We start from the raw sequence: 19529 nt of genomic DNA, 5'->3' as shown, positions 1-19529 counted from the left end.
GAGAGAGAGAGCTCACAGAGAGGGAAGAAGAAGCAGACTTCCCACTGAGCAGGGAGCCCGAAGCGGGACTCGATCCCAGGACCCTGGGTTCATGACCTGAACTGAACGTAGACGCTTAACCAACTGAGCCACCCAGGCGCCCCTCTATTGCTCTTAAAATAAAATCTGAGTCCTGACCTGGCTCCAAGGCTCAATAGAGCTGGTTGCCCTCTGCCTCCCTCAGGGTCCCTTCATTCAGGATGCTCACACTGGTGTTTTCTGCTCCTTGAACATTCCGTACTCATTCTTGCCTTGGGACCTCTATCCCCTTTGTCCATCTACCTGGAACACTCCTCTCAAGATTTTCAGATGACACCTTCTCGTCCCTCTGGAGCTCCAGTGTTGCCTCCTCACAAAAGCCTTCTCCCTCCTTTCATTAAAGAACCATGTCCTCAGCCCCTGTCCCACTCTAACCTATGATCCTCTTTTTATCATTCTCTGAGATGACTTTGTTTAGAGGTTCAGTGTGTGTGTGTGTGTTCCATGTCCCCCAGGTAAACTTCCTGCAAGCAGGGCCCTGTCTATCTTTGTCAGTATGATTTCCCAAATGCCTAAAGCAATGCCTGAAATAACAGGGGCTCAATGAATATGAGAGAATGAATGTTAATGTCGATGGAAGTCAGAGTAGGGTGAGAATCAAGAACTGGCCACCTGGTGGAAGACTCAAAGGCTCCCCATGATGGGACTCAGAGTCTGACAGTGCTACAAAGGGCACACTGTGGAAGAGGTGACAAACGGAACCATGACTTGCAGACAGCCTCAGTCCCCATCCCCTCCCGGAGCTTTACAAATGCTACCCCTTTCAATCATCCCAACATCCTCCTCTGGAAGGGGTTCTTCTTGATTTTCAGAAGAGGAGACTGAAGTTCAGAGTGGTAAAGTAGCCTATCTAAGGGCCAGTACATGGTGGCTTTGGGATTTGAGTCAGGTTTGCTGGATTCCCAAACTCGTTTTACTCCCAGGTAAACTGCAAAGTGTGGGCACATCTCCAAATATTACTGACTTTAAAATAGCATATTATAAATCCGTTCATAAGAAATGTATTTACCTCTTCTCTGCCCATGTGTAGTTTGAGGACAGAACTGGGACTATTTGGGTTACTAGTTCATGAAGTATACTACCCATAGTGTAACTGATCTAAAAACAAAAACCAAAACCCCTCTTTTTGAGTTTTAAAGGGGAGAGGTAGGCATTTCTTTGGCATTCATCCCATGCTACCTTGAATTTTTATTTGCCTCTTTGTCAGTTAGCCTATTGGTCTTTCTGCCTAAACGGATGGAGATTTTACACCAGCAGTATGCTCTATTCCTTTCATATCTGCTCCCTGACCCGTGTCTGCCGATGACGGGGATGGCAACTGTAAACCCAGGTGAGTGTCCACATGCACCGTGTCACTACGATTCTGTGAACCTTCATCCCGATCTTTGCTCCTCTTCCCCACAGTTCTGAGTCTGTCTCTGCACCTTCTCCTGCCCCGTCGCAGCTGCTTAAGGCTTATGGAACAAAATACTCACAACATTGCAGGTAGAAGTGAACCATGGCTTCACATTTGAGCAGGGTATCATTTTCTGCCTAATGGCCCCTTTTAAATGTCCCCTTCTAAGCACTCCTGATTTCTGGCTGGCCTTTTAGCTGCAGTAGGATAACTAGGGACAAAAATATGCACCGACTTGGTTATAGCTGAGGGTTCAAAGCCCTTGAATCCTGGAAGGGTGGTTTGTATTACTTCCCCTGAAATCCCTTACCCTAAGGTTGTCTGGGCAGAAGCCCATCTGCCATCCAGAATTCTGCCTACTCGGCACCCCTGTGTTGTCTTTCCGCATTTATATTAGCGGGCTTGGCATTTCGTACCTGGAGGAGTTCAGCACTTTTCACAAATCTGGAATTTCACCATATACTGCTCAGATGATTTATAAATATGCTAAATAATTGTGGTCCCAGTGCCGATGACTTGCAGGCAACATTGGGTAGACGATTGGAGAGATGCCCTGATATTTTTGCATTGTTTTTTTTTTCTTTTTCTTTCTCTCTCTTTTTTTAAAGCATCAAGATCAAAGAATTCCTCCATTTCAGAAAAACACAACATTAACCTTTTCAAATGTATTTGCAAGTCTAAAAACACTACATTTTCTCATTCCCTTTTATTCGTATTCTCAATTACTTTGCCAAAAGCCTTCTATTGAATATAAATTCCTCCCGTAAAATCCCCACTGTCTTCTTCCCAGTAGCTCATTGGACCTGATGCTCACGCTGCTACCTTGGGCCCCTGGGTCCTGCTAAGAAATCTTTTTATAATAATAAAGACATTCAAAGTTATTGTGACAAATAACTGACACTAAGTAACAAATAACTCGGAAAGACTGAGCTGGTGTAACCCCCACTGCTGCTTCTGGCTTACTCCCCGACTCCATTTGGGGCAAGTGACCTGACCCTTCCAGTCTCAGTTTTCTCACCTATACAGTGAGGAAGTGAATGCCAGTCCCCACATTGTTGGGAAGGCGAAGAGTGAGACTGTGAGAATAACCAGCACAGGGCCCGGCACAGAGAAGATGCACGAAACTGGCGCCATGGGCAGGACTCTAAGGATGCACAGAAATCCTGACCCACAAAGACAGGGACTTGGTGATCTTCAGAAAGTTAATCGCGTCCCACAGGTCTGCTGGTGTTCTGCCGGCAGAGATTTGGCTAACCTTGGAAAAACTCCCATTGAAGAGACATGTCCCGGTACGAACGGTCTGGTTTCTAGTTATTAGTTATTAGTTGAATACTAGGACCTAATCTAAAAGAATGTATGCTATTCTCCCATGCACACTATTGAATCCCCAATGGGAGGGAAACTGAGGCACTCCTCTACACTGGAACTCTACTGCCGCCTTTCACAGAACGACCCAGAAGAGGGTATGATGTGGGAAACAAAGGCAAAAGAAAAATTATTAAATTTCCTTACTGCCTACAGCCCACTGACAAGTCCCTGGAACTGACCTTCCTCTAGGGACTCAGCTGCCTCGGTGTGAATACTTTGCTAAGAGCAAAAGGCAATCTTAGCCCAAACCAGGGATCCTGTAAGTCAACTGTAACATACTCCTCTGGAAACTTCCTTTATAGTTACCCCCCAAGTTACATGTCCTCCAAGCATATGACCCATCGATAGACATACGGAGAGTCTCTTGACTGAGGGTTTACTAAACAATAATCAACGAACTTTCCCAACAGTAGCTAGCCCCCTCAGGATCCTGGAAGCCTTGTTTCCAAAATACCTGGGAGGCTTACACTATCCCTAACCCCCTCCGAACTTGAAAGTATATAATGGGCCACTCCTCATGACCCTACGGCAGCTCTTTCTGCCCACGGGTCCTGCCCCGTGCTCTGTGCTTTAATAAAACCACCTTTTTGCACCAAAGATGGCGCACGAATTCTTTCTTGGCCTTCAGCTCCGGACTCACCTACGTTCAAAACTACATCAGGTAAACAGACAGACAGATACCTAGAATGAGCAAATTACCACAGTGATGATTCATGTCGAAAACATCTGGGTAACGCTCCTTATTTATTAGCAATGATCCCGTATTACCGAAGATATCCATGATTACCATTTACTGAACATTCGCTATGTTCTAACTGTGCTAGAAACTGTGCCAAGTGCAAAAATATGTGCAAATATCTCATTTAATCCTTCCAATAACATTACCGTTCTTAGTCTAGAGATGCAACCTGAGACAGAAATTCTGAGGTCACGTTGCTAACGGTAGCATGGCCGGGATGTGTGCCTGATTCTTCACCTGCTCCTTACCTCTCACCACGCTTTTTTTTTTTTTTTTTTTAAAGATTTTATTTATTTATTCGACAGAGAGAGAGACAGCCAGCGAGAGAGGGAACACAGCAGGGGGAGTGGGAGAGGAAGAAGCAGGCTCATAGCGGAGGAGCCTGATGTGGGGCTCGATCCCATAATGCTGGGATCACGCCCTGAGCCGGAGGCAGACGCTTAACTGCTGTGCCACCCAGGCGCCCCTCACCACGCTCTTCTTGCTATCAACCTCTCCACCATTTGGCCTTAGCTACACCGCTGGCCACGTGTTATGAGGCTTCTTAAAATGGCACTTTTAAAATTTTGAATTATCATGTTCAAAACATTTATACTGGGTTTTGATCATCTGAAACCATTAAAATAATATAGCTTCAGTTCTGGACAAGGCTCACAGACGTGTTAGAGCTTCAGACCAAAAGAGCTCAGGTGGGTACCTTACAGAATTCCTCGTACAGATATAGACATGTAGATATAGACAAAGGACAGGAAGTCCTCAACAACCCAAGATTCGATCCAAGTTGGCTAATAGTAGAGTTCTAGGGAGGGTGACATTTGGCTACAAATCTCCCAAGTTGACAATAAGAGATCCGATTGGCAAGACAATAACAGAGACACTATTCCAAAGAAAAATAGTCGTTATGGAAAAATCAAGTCCAAAGGCAATTGGGTTTGCCTTGTGTGAGAACAACTTAATATCTGATCATCATAAGCAGACAGGGTAGTAGTGGATTCCTATCACCCCAGGCACCGTAACTAATGACCAGTCAGTTTGCCAACCTTTGGTTTTCAAAAAGCCAGAGCAATGATTACAGGAGTAGAGAAGATTTCTGTATGGTTTTTATTACTGCTCAGGTGGAAGTGAACTACTTGTCAAAGGAACCCAATGGGGACAATGGGGTAAAGTACTGGTAATATAGTGGGGATTTAGTTATTCTAAGGTATTGAGCCAATTCAGTTCAATTCAAAAACCAATATTGAGTTTCTGCCACGGATTATTTGGCAATACACAGAGGAAACCCAGAGAAACCGGACGTGAATAACTACACGGTCAAACCATTAACTAAGAAAAAATTACTATACGCATGAGCATAAGAATGTGGTTCCAGCTGCTGAATTCTAACAGATAAGGAATAAAAGTGACTGCATGTTTTCTTAATGGTTTTTATTACAACTATCATGAGAAATGTGGGCCAAAGGCAAGGAGTGTTGTTGAACCAACATGGGCCCGCCTCATGTTAGCATCCATCCATCAGAGTCAGCAGCTGCCTCGAGGAATTTTCTCCAGTATCATCAGTTACACAGGACATCTTCAGAAACCCCATCGTAAATCCCGGCCATAGAATAACTGTGTGGAGTGACAGCGCTGTAATGTTATGTCTTTTACGTTTCTGGGTGTAGCTGTAGGACTTCTGCTAGACGATAGCGTGACTTTACCTGACACTGAAGAGGCTCACATCAGAATCTATGTCACAGCGCCTGTGACAGTCAGCATACTGACATCTCTCTCTTTGCTTTTTAAATCGAATACAAGTTACATGTGAATTTGACATGATGTAAATGAAACATGCTTTTTCTTTCTCCGCTTTTAAAAATTAAACAATGTTTTGATTATGATAAAAATACTGCTTTCCCACTGTAGAGACAGAAACAGAAAACGAATAAAGGAACAAGTTCTCCACAGGCTATGAACATATAAATATACTTCTTTCGTTTTGTCCCCATGATTATATTTTATAGTAGCCATAGCATAAGTACCATTTTCACCTTCCTTTTTTCACTCAATATTAAAGTAAAAAACTCCCACATATCCAACTCTCAGTAGGCATTTTAAGTAACTCCGTATTACCATGTTACTGCTTTAGAGAAGCGTGGCATACTTGAGTAACCATTCCCCTTACTGTTGGAAATTTAGATCGTGCTTCTTTTCCAGATAGCAAACCTTCCATGTACTAAAAAAAATAAATAAATAAATGACTAATCCTATCCCTCTACCATTTCCATTTTCATGGCCATGTTTACATGGACACAATATAAAAAACACTGAAGAAAACTGCGACAATGCGCATGAGTCATGAACAAGAGTCATGTAGCGACAGTCTGTCTCCATGTTCCGCACGAAATCTCAATCCATTTATTGCTGGCTGGACCAAGTCCTCCAGGGAAAATCACAAATCCACATAATGTTCCTCGGTGTCACGTTTTGCATTTGTTATATTTCGGAGTTCAGCTTGAGCTGACAGACGTGAGCTAACACATGTAGCTGAACACTCCGGGGGTTACACATGCAGCAACGCGGGGCACATGAGCGACGCGCCTTAGCACGGCCACGGGGCTGCCTCCTTTTTATTTCTAGTTTTTTATTTAGAGGGGGATTTTTTTAATTGAAATGGTATTTAGGGTGAAACAGCTTTATCCTGTTTGGAACCCTCCTTCCCTTTTTTTTTTTTTTTTTTGATGTAAAGTTCGATGATTCATTAGTTGCATATAACACCCAGTGCACCATGCAATAGTGTCCTCCTTACTACCCATCACCAGCCTATGCCATTCCCCCACCCCCTTCCCCTCTGAAGCCCTCAGTTTGAGGGCCTCCTTCACTTTTAATGGGGTAGATAACTCCCCTTTTTCTCTTCTAGATGTTTGCCAACTAAGCAAGACTAGAGCGCGAATCTGGCTTCAGGGTGGCCTCTTCTAACAAAACCGCAGTGTTCCGAAGGAATTCTGGTGTTCTTAAATGCCCAGAATGGAAGTTGGGGCGGAAGTTTACCTGCTTTGTTCTCATCTACAGAACTAAAATTGCAATTAAATGTGAAAGGTTCCCCCCCACCTCCCCGGTAAAGATTTCTAAACACCTTCCACCTGAAAGCATCGAGGCAAAAGTGCCTGTGTGTCATCCAATTTCAACTCCCACAATGCCAGAGATCCTCGTTTGAACTTGCATTTGATTTTTGACTGTGACATTTTCTCTCCTATTTCTTGGGCTATATCAATCCATGCCTGGTTTAATATGGTGGCTAGAAGGAGCTCCGAAGCAGAACATCATGACATTCTGATCTTTAACATCTTTTTTTTTTTTTTTTAAGATTTTGTTTATTTATCTGACAGAGAGAGACAGTGAGAGAGGGAACACAAGCAAGGGGAGTGGGAGAGGAAGAAGCAGGCTTCCTGCCAAGCAGGGACCCTGGGATCATGACCTGAGCCGAAGGCAGACGCTTAATGGCTGAGCCACCCAGGCTGCCCCTGATCTTTAACATCTTTGAGTTGATATTAAAGTTGAATGATATTAAAGGGACAATAATATTCTTATTCAACAAACATTTATTGATGTCTTTGTTACATAACTACCACGTCACACAATTTGTGAGCCACAAAGAAGAAAAAATATTCAGTCCTCCAGGGCTGTCAATCCAGTAGATGGAAAAAATATTTTAAAAATGGGTGTGTCTATCTTCCTATTATCTATATGTGTGTGTATTCGTGTATCCACCTGTCCATCCACCTCTCCCTCCATCCATCTACCTACATATCTATCAGCCATCCATCTATCTAAATATACGCGTCTACACAGCATGCCAAGACTAAAAGGGATTTCTGTGAATTGAGTAAGAATGACTAGGAAGCTCCAGAAATCATAAACCACTGACCTAAGGCATGATTTCTCTTTTAAGTATAACAGAAACTTTAAACATTTTTACTCTATCCTTGAATAAACGTATCAGCAACATTTTTACTATTATCTTTGTTATTTAAATGTATTATTATAATCTCTCGGTAGATTTTAGATCAAGAACCATGCCTTTCACTTCCCCAGCCCTCTCTCTTGTTAATCTAAAATATCTTTAACTCCAGCCACATCTCCTCCAGGTCCCCGACTGTGCCATGCACATTTCTTTGGCTTACATATACAACACATCCGTATAGTCTATGATACAGATATGAATGCCATGCTCTCCTTTTCATTAGAGTCTTGCAAGGATGAAGTCAAGATCCACCTGAAGCTTTCCTTGCTCCCCTTGGATTACTGCAACCTCCCTCTCTGAACTGCTCCAGTATTTGCGGGCTGCTGACACTGGGTATACCCCGGCTTGTGCTGCTAGCTAGCTCTTAGCGCAGGTCTGTGTCCTACCCGTTCAAAGTCAGATATGGCGTCACTGCATCCTAGAGCCCCTCAGAGCACCTAGGACACAAGTACCTCTTAGAGGGGCGTCCCTAAAATCTCAGATCCCTTTTGCCGTGGACAATGCCATCTCTGAAAGACAAAGAGGAAAAGAAGAGAGCGTCCCTGTCCTATTGCTTTTTCCTTTCTACTCTCCAGTTTTCTATTCTTTCTGAGCTTCAGTACCGAATTCCTTTACATGGTCTTGCCACGAGTGAGGGAAATCTGACTTACCTCCTATCATCTGGAACTCCTTTGCTTTACCTCTAACACTTCATTAAAAAAGAAAAAAAATCCCTCTGACTAGATTTTCCAGATTTTCTCGTCCTTCTGCTAATACTTTTCATAGCAACTGCTACTAGATAATCAGCACATAGCAGTTTGCATAATAGATGTCATCAAAATACGACTGTGCCAACCTACAGGGAGAAAAAGAGGTTCCAAGTTTTATAGCCCCAGAGAGCGCAAAGGACAGAGAGTGAAGGGTGGGGGGGAACGTATGTTTTCTGAATACAGTCTGTCTCAATGAACAGGAAATACTAATTATGAGGAAATGAGATAATCTTTGCATGGAAAAAGAGACCTTATTGGTATAATTGCCTCTGAGTATTTAAGGGTTCTGGAGGTAGAAAGCCTTCTTTTGTAATCAACGAGAATCTTAGGTTTATTTGTAAAGCTCTCTGAATTACCTCTTGATGAAGGTACTAATTTTCTGATTATATTTTCACATAAACATTGCTCCAGAAGATTAAGAAAACAAACAAACCAACCAACCAATCAGTTCCTAACTAATTTCCCTGTAAGTTACTTTTAAGTACAGCTTGCTGCAAATTAGGTTTTCATCGGAGAAATTTGGTTTGCATTGCTCAATAACCCAATCGTTGAGATTACTGAAGGAAAAATTTGTTGCAAAAGAAAATGGGAACTCTGTGCTATATCCCACATCCGAAGTTATTCTTGGAGATGTGATCATGAGCTAAAAGCATTTGAAAACTGCAAATCTCTTTGCGGCATTATTAATACATAAAAATGCTCTGCGTCTTAAGAAGTAGAGAGGCCAATTTGGCTTGTATTCCGCTAACTATGCGGGAAATGTATGGCTATTGAGGGTATTTTTCAACTGATTTTTGTTCATTTTTTGAGATCATAAAACTTATCATCCATGATATTGTATGACCCATAGTCTCAGTATTTTAAGTGATATTACGTTTAACAAAATTCATTATTAACAGATGTCCACATAACTACACATTAAACTAAATATGCAAAACACACGACTATACATATTTGTAAGGAGAAGCTTTGACAAATTGCATCTCAAGAGACGATCCTAGGTAGGTGGGGGTTATGCAGTTTTTGGACAATAAAAGGTCTTCTTTTCTGCTCTTTGGCTGCCTCCTTCGTGCTGCTGTGCAGCTACTTTAATGACATAACGCCCTCCATCAGTGGGTAGAATACTGAAGGATGCAACGAATTCAAGCCAGTCAATTCTGTTTCTTGTCAGTAGTTCTGATAAAAGAAGTTGGTGTGGGAGGAGGTAAAAATCTACCTAAAACTAGTTCAAGTGAAGGTTTAAAGAGTGCATCCATGGATTTTACTTAGCTTGGCTTGCTATTACTGCACTTTAGAATCAGGTGTTCGCCGTATTTCAGCCCATGTGTGGAGGAAAAAAGAATGTTAGGGGTTTAAAAAAGTATTTCTAGGGAAAGCAGATGTTGTGGGTCCCGAGGACAGGCTCAAGATGAGAAAGCAGGATGATGACACTGGAGGACAGATTCTTAATAATCCCTTTACTTCCATCATTACCCTCACCTCCATCTGCTTCCTCAACTCCTAGAGAATCTCAAAACAATAAAACCGGGAATCACTATATACCCACTAGAACAGCTTAAAACAAACAAACAAACAAACAAAAAAAAACCTGACAATACCACGTGATGGTGAGGATGTGGAGAAACTGGAACCCCCATCTTGCTAGAGGAGTTGTAAAGCAGCACATCTACTTTTTGGAGAATTGCCAGTATCTCACATTATGACCCTGTTTCTTACCATAGGACCCAGCAAGTCCACTTCTAGGTAGCAACCCAAGCGAAAGGAAAACACATGTACACACAGAAATTTGTAAATGAATTTTTAAACAGCATTATTCATAATAGTTAAAAACTGGAAACAATCCAAATGTCCCATCAACTGGCAAACAGATAAGTAAAATCTATATATTCATGCAATGGAGTACTACTCAATATTAAAAGGGAAAAGACGAAAGATAATGCCCTAGCATGCTAGGTGGAAGAGGCCATACATGTGGTATGACTCCATTTATATAATGTTTCTAGAGAAAGCAGATCAGTGGTTGCCTAGGATAGGAACGGGAGTAGGGATGACTGCAACGGCCATGAAGGAACCTTCTAGGGTAATGAAGATATTCTAAAACTGGATTGCGCTGATCGTTGAACAACTGTACAAATTTACTAAAAGTCACTGAACTGTACACTTAAAATGGGTGACTTTTATGATCTGTAATTATATTGCAACAAAGCTGTTTAAAAAAATGAAAAACACGGGGCACCTGGGTGGCTTAGTCGCTAAGGGTCTGCCTTTGGCTCAGGTCATGACCCCAGGGTCCTGGGATCAAGCCCTGCATTGGGCTCCCTGCTCAGTGGGGAGCCTGCTGCTCCCTCTCCCTCTGCTGCTCCCCCTTGCTCATGCTCTCACTCTCTCTCTTTCTCTCAAATACATTAAAAAAATTTTCAAAATCTTTTAAAAAATAAATGAAAAATGTTGGGAGAAAGCACTCAGTATCCAGTAAGCATAGTATAGATCAGGCCGTTCCTGAAGGCTGTAATTCAGATTGCGCCAGACGGAAACCACTGTTCTCCTGGAAGGTACCAGTAACCAGCTAAAGGGTGGGCAACCCGTAAACTGCAGGGTGTCCAGTATATTTCAAAGGAAATGTGACCAAGAGGGCGGCTTTGCTCTGGGTGCTCGCGCTGTTTACCTCTAGACTACTGGGCAAGCAGGATACTCTTTGTTACAGGTGTATAGTGCACTAGTACTTATGACTTGCCAAATGTATCTTTTAAGTGTCTTAATTCTCCTAGTCATGACATTTTGGGGTAAGAATGCTTACGCTTTCTAAATGGTTCCCGCAACAGTTTGCACATGTCTGAAGAGAAGGTAGTGATCACGAGCAGCCCCATAGATTCTGTAGGGCTAACAGGTGGTGATAATGAGATTCCCTCAAGCACTCGGGAACAGGCTGCATTCTAAGGACTAAATTAATCACACCCACAGCGTGAATGGAGACAGAACGACTTTCTGGCCCGGGAAGAGCCAATGGAATAGACTGGCAACCTGACTGTCGTTTAATCTTTGATACCGACACCCAGCTAAACAAAGAAGGTGTATGTCAGAGTAGGGTGGGCACGGAAGCAGGCATGGAGGGCAGACCCAAACAGTTAAACAATGGATAAAAGACACCCAGAAAGCCCGGCCTCGGCAGCACTGTTGGGAGAGGGGGCTTGCATCCGGAGAAGGAAGCTCCTTGATTACAGGAGAGGTGTCCTCTGCCCCTGGGCTGAGGCTGTTCCATCAGACCTCGTGTCTGAGCCCTCTGAGATAGCCCCAGAGCTCCCTTCCCTCCGACACCATGGGCACTGGGAAGCACAGTCACGTCACCAGGAAAGGAAGTGCTGAAGGTGGCTGGTGGGGAGACTCTGACCATAGTGAGAGAATTCTTCCCACCGTAGGTTAATAGATCAGACACCTTGTTGATAACACTGTTCTCTCGTCAATTAAATCACCACCACCGAGACACAAGGATCTGCTCAAGAGGGCACAGCTATTAGGAACGGAGCTTGGTGTCAGGATGACACGGGGGTGAGCCTTTGTCCAGCACTTAATATCTATGACTTTGGGTCAACTATTGAATCTGCGTAGCTTCACCTAACTAGTCAAAATAATGTTAAAAATAGTAGTAACCTCTTAACATAGGGCTTAAATGAGATACGTGGAAATCATTTAGCACAGTGCCTGGCATAAAATGAATCTCAATAAAGGACAACTTTGGTGTTTGATTAAGTCCAGCTTCTCAACCAGAAGGACTGAGCCTTCTCCCGGGGTGTGGTCCGCTCATCCGTGCAATGCCACAGCCAGAAGCACTCAGCAACGGGGCAGGTGTCTCTTCTCTGGGAACAACCCCTGTGCCATCAGCACTCTTCTTTCCAAACTTCAGTGGTCTCGTTAAAAACAAGGTTTTGTCACATGGTATTAATTTCCCCTTTTTGACAGGGTTATTAGTGTGAGGTTGACAGACCAGGAGAATGCCACAGATCTAGTATCTTTGGTTTCAATAAAGCACTTGATGAAGTCGTTCGTTATCTATAAGATGGTGGGCTCCATGAGAGAAAAATTAACTGGATTCACAGCTGGCTGTACAACTACATGCAAGAGACGTGATGAATGACTCTGTCACAGTCTGTAGGGGGACCACTGATTGAATGCCACAGGGCTCTGCCCCTGGATTCTGCGCTACTCAGTATTTTTATTAATGGCATCAAAGTAGACATAAGAGGAACGTTTATCAGATTGCTCAATGCCATAAAGCGGTGAAGGATATTTAATACGGTAATAGGCCAATGCAAAATTCAAAATTCCCTCAATAGGCTGAACGGCCACGCTAACGCCAAAAAGTTGCAATTCGACAAGGACAAATGTAATGTTCTTCACTAAGGTCCCCCAAAAAATCAACGGTGCGCGTTCAAGATGGCGGAAGAGATTGCTTTTCCACAGTGCAAAGAAGTATCTGAGTTCTCAGTTGAACACAAGAGGAGGTTTGGTAGAAAACAAGACTGAGGGTCAGCGACCACACAGAGAATGCAGATCAGCCTGTTGACCTTCTCATTTCAGTCTTACAAGGTTGGTAACATCTTCATTTTAGAAATGAATAAACTGAGGTTAAGGAATTTTAGGAACTTGCCAAAGTAGGTGACAAAGCTGGGATCTCAGCCCAGTTCTGACTTCCAAAATTCATGCTCCTTATATTCACTTTCAGAGTTGCCACAAGGCCTAAGTGAGGCCATTTTAATAGAAGCACCTAGCACCGTGCTTGGCCCACGTCTGCTCAAGAGTTGTTGATCTTTTCCCAGATACTCGGTTTTAATTGTAAGGTTGAGGGCTTCTCGAAATGACTGGTATTTTATTTATCATAGTAGGAGCCCTGCAGTTTATCCAAGTCTTTTCAAGTTTATTCATTATATAACTACCACAGGAATGATTCTGTCGATTTTCCTTCTATTCCTTTCACTCTCACTATTGTTTCCAAAACCTTAATGTCAGAAGAGGAAGCCCTGGCCAGGAATAGGTAATGGGAAATTTGAGGGCAATCTGAAACCTCTGTCAGACAGTAATGATTCCCAGATAATGAAAACATTTTTTTTTAATTAAGGTAATTTTCAAGGGCTGCGTTAGTGGTTCAGTGTTGCATATTTACATGATTAAAACCTCAATTACCTTTACACAATGAGGTGTTGTGTTAAGTAACCTTAGTATAATGACATGCATATAGAATATACAAAATTTTCACTTAATTTAATTTTTTAAATTAGTGTACCTTATGGTTGAATGACACTTTCCCCCCATTGTTGTTGGAATCCTTATTGGAATTCTTAAATATATATATGCTTATATATTCATATATATGTATGTCTATATATAATATAGATATGTAAATCTATATTCTTAAATTTATATATAAAATACACACTCTTTGTTTTATATTCATTATATAATACTTGGAATTCCAAATATTATATAATATACAATACATACTCTCCCTAAATATATTATATGTGTGTGTGTGTATATATATATATATATAATATAAAAATATTTAGGAAGAATTCTAAATATTGAATATAATATATATTAGGCATAATATACATATAAAATCTATGTATGTCTAATACGTATACATAAACATATTTTTTTCCTCCCTTGCCTAAGTGCAGTTTGCTGACTGTTCTTCAATTTTTCCTGGATATTTGGAATACTACATGGTGTTTGAGTCATGCTCTATGAAGACCATTTGTCACTGGGCCACAGTGCTGCCACAGAAGGTGGCTGAGGAGAAATGCACATTGGCCCCAGCAACATCCCAGAAGGTCTTGCTTCTTTTAATAAATACTTAGGAGCCACTGTTTGTCATTGTCTCTTCGCACTGAAAGCAAGGGCTGACAACCCCAGCTATCTAAAAGTTCCAGTTAATGGAGGGTTTACTGTAAAAAATAATCCTTTGTGGGGTGGTGAACACCTTTCAGTTTTCTCACTGCCTGGGACGGCCACGATTGACAAAGCTGGAGAGTAGAGCGTCATTAGAACGATGGCGTCATTGGCTGCTGATGGGGCTGGTCCTGTCCTCCCCTACTGTGCGGAGAGGGATGGTCACTGTGAGTGCCCAGGACGACTGAGCGGTGGGTAAGCTGAGAACCTCTGCTGTAAACTGTCTTATAAAGACATGTAAAGAAGTGATATTTCTGGGGGCGGAGGATTCTTCGGGGATTAGAGCACTTAATCTGCAATAAAGTGGGAGCTTCCTTCAGGGTTTTAAGGCATAGGAGCTGCATCTTCTTTTTGAATGTCTGTCACCTCCTCTCTATCCGGTGGAGCCCGACTCATCTTTCAATATTTCAAGGCCAAGTTCAAATATTCCTTTTGTGAAAGATGAAACTTCTACCAACACCCTTGTCATCCATCCCTGTCACCTATCGTACCAAGCTATAGCTAGGTGTTTACATGTCTCCTTGAGGCCAAAATCTTTCTTCTTGAAGGCAGAAATAAGCCTTATTCTCTTTGTATTCCTAGCATGTAGTATATTAGAAGGTGGCTCAAAACCAAACCAAACCAAACCAAACCAGACCCAGACAGAGAAATCTCAAAACAAATAATAGTCACAGACTTTTGAATGACAGTATCAAATGAGTTATGCTCCAAGAAAAAAACACCTACTTAGTATACTGTATAAAAAATGAAGCATAGTATATTTATTTTGTGTAAGGCTTGTAAGCTTGTCGATCAAATTTATGAGCTCAAGACAGAAAAGCAAAAAAAAGAACAATGCTTTCTAAAAAATAGATGTTGATCTATCAAATGGAAAAGTAATATCCCCACTTGCCAATATAATTCATTACAATTTACAAGCCTCCGGTGAAAAATCAAGTAATAAATAGTGATTTAGTATTTGGTAGAAAATAGAGTTTAATATACAATTGTCACTGAACTCATTACCGACCTATAATGTCATTCATACAGTGAGGAATTACTCATTTTTTCCTTCAAGATAATTGTAACCTTAAGCTGGACACAAAAACCGTATATGATGAAAAATTGGTATTCTTACACTGCCCTAGAATGATGAGATTATAGAGCATGTCATTAATTAATTAATATGTTATTCACATAGTAGACACCTGATATCCATAAAATGCATAATTAATAATGAAAATGCCACAATGTTATTATCATACCTACTGATTACATCATCCCCCCCCACCCATGCTTAAATTAAATCTTCCTATTGAAAGCCTTGGTTCAAGTCTTTACAGGATTCAAGTAAGTTGGGATTTTTGATGAAGAATTTAAATGCCAAAGTTCACTTCCAATGGATCAAAAACGACTGCCACAGAAGTACTCTAATCCCAACTTTTAGAGGAATTTACCAACATTCTTTCAGACAAATCGCCTCAACCGTTGAAATCTCTGATTTTAATTCTTTGAGATGAAAGTGGCTTCCTTTCCCCAGTATTTCTTGTTTTTATTTAGGTTTAATCTCTTCTCTTAGCAAGATTCAAAAAGAATGATATTTATATCTCATGAACATGGACAGAACATGTTGAAGCCTCCCTGAGGGAAAACTCCGAGCAGAGGTAAAAATCATTGCAGGATCCTAAGCTCCTTAAATGCAGTGTCTCTCAGGAAAATGTCACGTATGAGAAATGCTAATTAAGGAAGCTGGGGAAAAAGCGATGCTACCTTTCCAAACACAACATTTAAAAAACAAGTATTATTAACATGGTGGTTTTATGAAGCACTTGAATCTTACATAAGTAAGGCTTATTTTTTGTTTCCTAAAAAAAGACTGCATTTGGGCAAACCAAAAACTGAATAATTTAAATTGCGAATTTGAGAGGGAAAAAAATTTGCATCTAGCTAGGAATTTAATAAAATGCAACTTTTCAAACACTTTTTTTTTTCTATTTTGTAATCATTTACATGGCTATTTGCAAAAGCTCTAGTCATGTAGAAGCTGAAAAAGACAGGCTTAATTTTAAAATAGTAACACTGCACTCATTTATGAGGATTTTTGTAGGGAGAAAAGGTTTTATAAACTATTCATCTCAATATAAAAGGGCTTAAATTCAAGAGTGTTTAAAGTTAGAATTTGAATTTATTCCTTGGAATGGCCTCATGGCTAATATCTCGTCTATATGCAAGGTCAAACAGATGTATATCTCTGGTTAATTTGGATTGACTGCCAAGCAGTTTATTAGGAAGCTGGGGAATCTGAATTATCATGAAGACAATAGAACGAATGGGCTTTGTCTGATTCATTCAGTTTACTTGATGATTAAATCTTCATGCCTGCAGAAAATTTACTGGACTTCCAAATGAGACAGACAGACACCCCACGACTTACTTACTATTTAGAACCCTTTCTTCATTAAATGAAAAAAAAAATCAATTTCCAAAAGGTCAACATTAAGCATTCTTTGTTGCTTAGGTCTCTGCTGAATTACATCTCAGGAAGTCAAAAAGCTTCCTGTTGCCATACTTCCTGATCTACTGACATATTCCCCACAAATGGAGACTTTTGGGAAGATGGATAATTGGGTATTAAACATCAGAAACTATAAGTGCCTGGTCTTCCTTTGCCAAACACTCCTTTTCCAAGTGTTCAGTTTGATCTTTGATTAAAATTTAAGCAGGGGCGCCTGGGGGCTCAGTCGGTTAAGTGTCCAACTCTTGATTTCAGCTCAAGTCTTGATCTCAGGGTCGTGAGTTTGAGCCCCGCATTGGACTCCACGCTGGGCATGGAGCCTACTTAAAAAAAAAAAAATTAGGCAGAAGGCTTCCTTTGGAGGCTAGTAAGTTATTTCCCACAAAATGGAGTTGGGGGACACCAAAGAGGCAACATTTTAGAGGAAAAACAAAGATGCTCTCCAACTCTCTCCGCCCAGCCTGCCGGTACTTCCATTTCACAGCACCCAGCCCAACCAAGACCTAACCTTACATGGAACAAGGGAACAGAGCTAACCAAGCATGGAGCTCTACTACTTTCACTCCTTAAAGTGCAAAGCACAAAAGGAAGAAAGCTTGTGAAGGGACCACAGCGGGTTTTCTAAGAGTTGGTGCCTGTGCCCTTGACAGAACTGTTGGAGTCCTACAGTTCTAGGTCCCTGCTGGCAGCTTCTGTTCTGAGAGTCACATCATGGTGCGGGCCCCCAGCAATGAGCCTGTGGTGCGCAGTTATTCATCAGGAAATCCACATCCAGGGTGTATGGTGTCAGTGATGCTACGTTGTGTAGGGCACACACAGTGTTATGAAAGTGCAGGGTCAGCGTGGCCGCCTGAGCCTGGGGGAGATGCAGAGGGTTTGCTGGTGTAGCAGAAAGGCTTTCAGGGTTGAGTTGGAGTTTTCCAGGTAGAAAACTAAGGGAAGGGAATTCCAGGCAGAGGAAATAGCATGCAAGAGAGCAGAGATGCGCAAGGACATAAGCACATGATGTGTCCGTTTATGGTTTTAAAATCTGATTTATGTTTGGCAAGGAAGGACTGACGTGTGAGTGGCAGGGCAGGAAGTCGTGAAGGTGGGCTGCAGCCAGATTTAAGAGTATTCTAAAGGCCTCTGATCTTCTAACTTCATTAGACAATACACATAAAGTGCTTAAAACAATGCTTGGCACATAGTGCGTGCTCAGGAAATACGGGCTGCTTTTATTCTGTTGAAATCTCTGGGAAACCAATGAAGGTTTTAAAGAAGGGAAAAGGATGAGATCAGAACTGATGAGCTCTGAGATCACTATTACTTATAACAGTAATTTTGATGTCAATACTGAGAGTGGATTGGAGTAAGGAGATCCTGTCCGTAGGCAAGTACACTGAAATAATCGGAGCGTGGACGAGTGCCAGGAATTAAGGCTTGTTCCCTACTCTGTTCTCAGAGTCCAGCGTCGTGGCTGCACATAGTAGGTACTCAACAAACAGTCTCTGAATGAATAAATGAAGGGCAATGAGAGGAGGGAGCAGATCTGAGAATTACCTAGGCGGCAGAGAGGGCAGGGAGGGTGAGGATCGGATGTAGGTGGTAAAGGAGAGGGAGGTTTTTTGAGGATGACTCCAGAAAATTGGGCTTGGGAGAATGGTGTTGCAGAAAGGAGGAGGACGGGTTTGGCGGGGAAGGCAAGGCTCTGCGAGTACTACTCTTCACGCAGCTGCTGGGCTCAGCCTCTCCCGAGTGTTGGGGAAAAAGTGGCCCAGGGAGGGCACAGGACCCTCACATAGGCACTGTGCTTGGTGTTTCCCTCATTACCTCGTTTATTGCCCAGAAACCCTCTGTGAGTTTGGTGTTGTTATCCCTGTTTACAGGCGTGTGGGTGGAGGGTGGGAGTGGAGGAAACTGAGGCTTAAGATGGCAGATTAACTAGAAGGCCGCACCCTGATTAAACACACACACACACACACACACACACACACACACACACACACAAGCACGCACGCCTTTCTGCCACAAAGCCTGCGCTTTCATCACTCCATCACATTGCCTCCCCTGTTAAAATGTACACTTGAATAAGATATATTCCATATGAAAAGAAAGGCATAGTCCATGTTTCACAGAAAACTCATGACTGGGGAGGGGAGATACTTTGCAAAGAAACCAAAGTTTAAGTTCTGTTAACTTTTTGCCTCATTCATACTCCACACCTGCCTTCCTCATTCACAGAGTTATCATGAGGAACCAAAAAAGATGTGAAAATCTTCTGAAAAATATAAACCATTCTACAAAAACAAGGTGATATAAAAAAACAGGAGGGAGGGGGGCACCTGGGTGGCTCAGTCAGTTAAGCTTCTGCCTTCAGCTCAGGTCCTGATCCCGGGGTCCTGGGATTGAGCCCCACTGTCCAGCTCTCTGCTCGGCCGGGGAGCCTGCTTCTCCCCCTCCCTTTGCCCACCACTCCCCCTGCTTGTGCTCGCTCTCTGTCAAATGAATAAATAAAATCTTAAAAAAAACAAAAACAAGAAAAAAGTATGTTCAGATTCTTGTTGAAGAATTCTAGAAAAGTGCAAAAGGCGACAGGAGCTGGATGCTGTGTTTGGACTGTGTGACTGGCAAAGCCATCTTCTCGCCCATGGTTCAGAAAGCTTGTTGAACTGTGTTTCTGTCTTTACGGGTCCGTTTTCCTAAAACATGAAAGTCTGGATTTGAAGTATGGGAAAACAATGAATTTTGCCTTCCAAAGTCACACAGCTGAGCTTTAC

General features: G+C 42.1%; 1 protein-coding gene across 1 annotated transcript in view; it reads right to left on the bottom strand.

Moving 5' to 3' along the window:
* The window catches only part of LOC123780713 (ankyrin repeat and sterile alpha motif domain-containing protein 1B), a 371480-nt gene that overhangs the window by 82103 nt on the left and 269848 nt on the right, over positions 1-19529 (bottom strand). The window lies entirely within an intron of this gene.

This window comes from Ursus americanus, chromosome 17 (genome assembly GCF_024610735.1).
Source record: "Ursus americanus isolate L20-20 chromosome 17, mUrsAme1.1.p, whole genome shotgun sequence".
NCBI lineage: Eukaryota > Metazoa > Chordata > Mammalia > Carnivora > Ursidae > Ursus > Ursus americanus.
The sequence above is the reverse complement of the archived record's forward strand: the minus strand, read 5'-3'. Positions and strand labels throughout refer to the sequence as shown.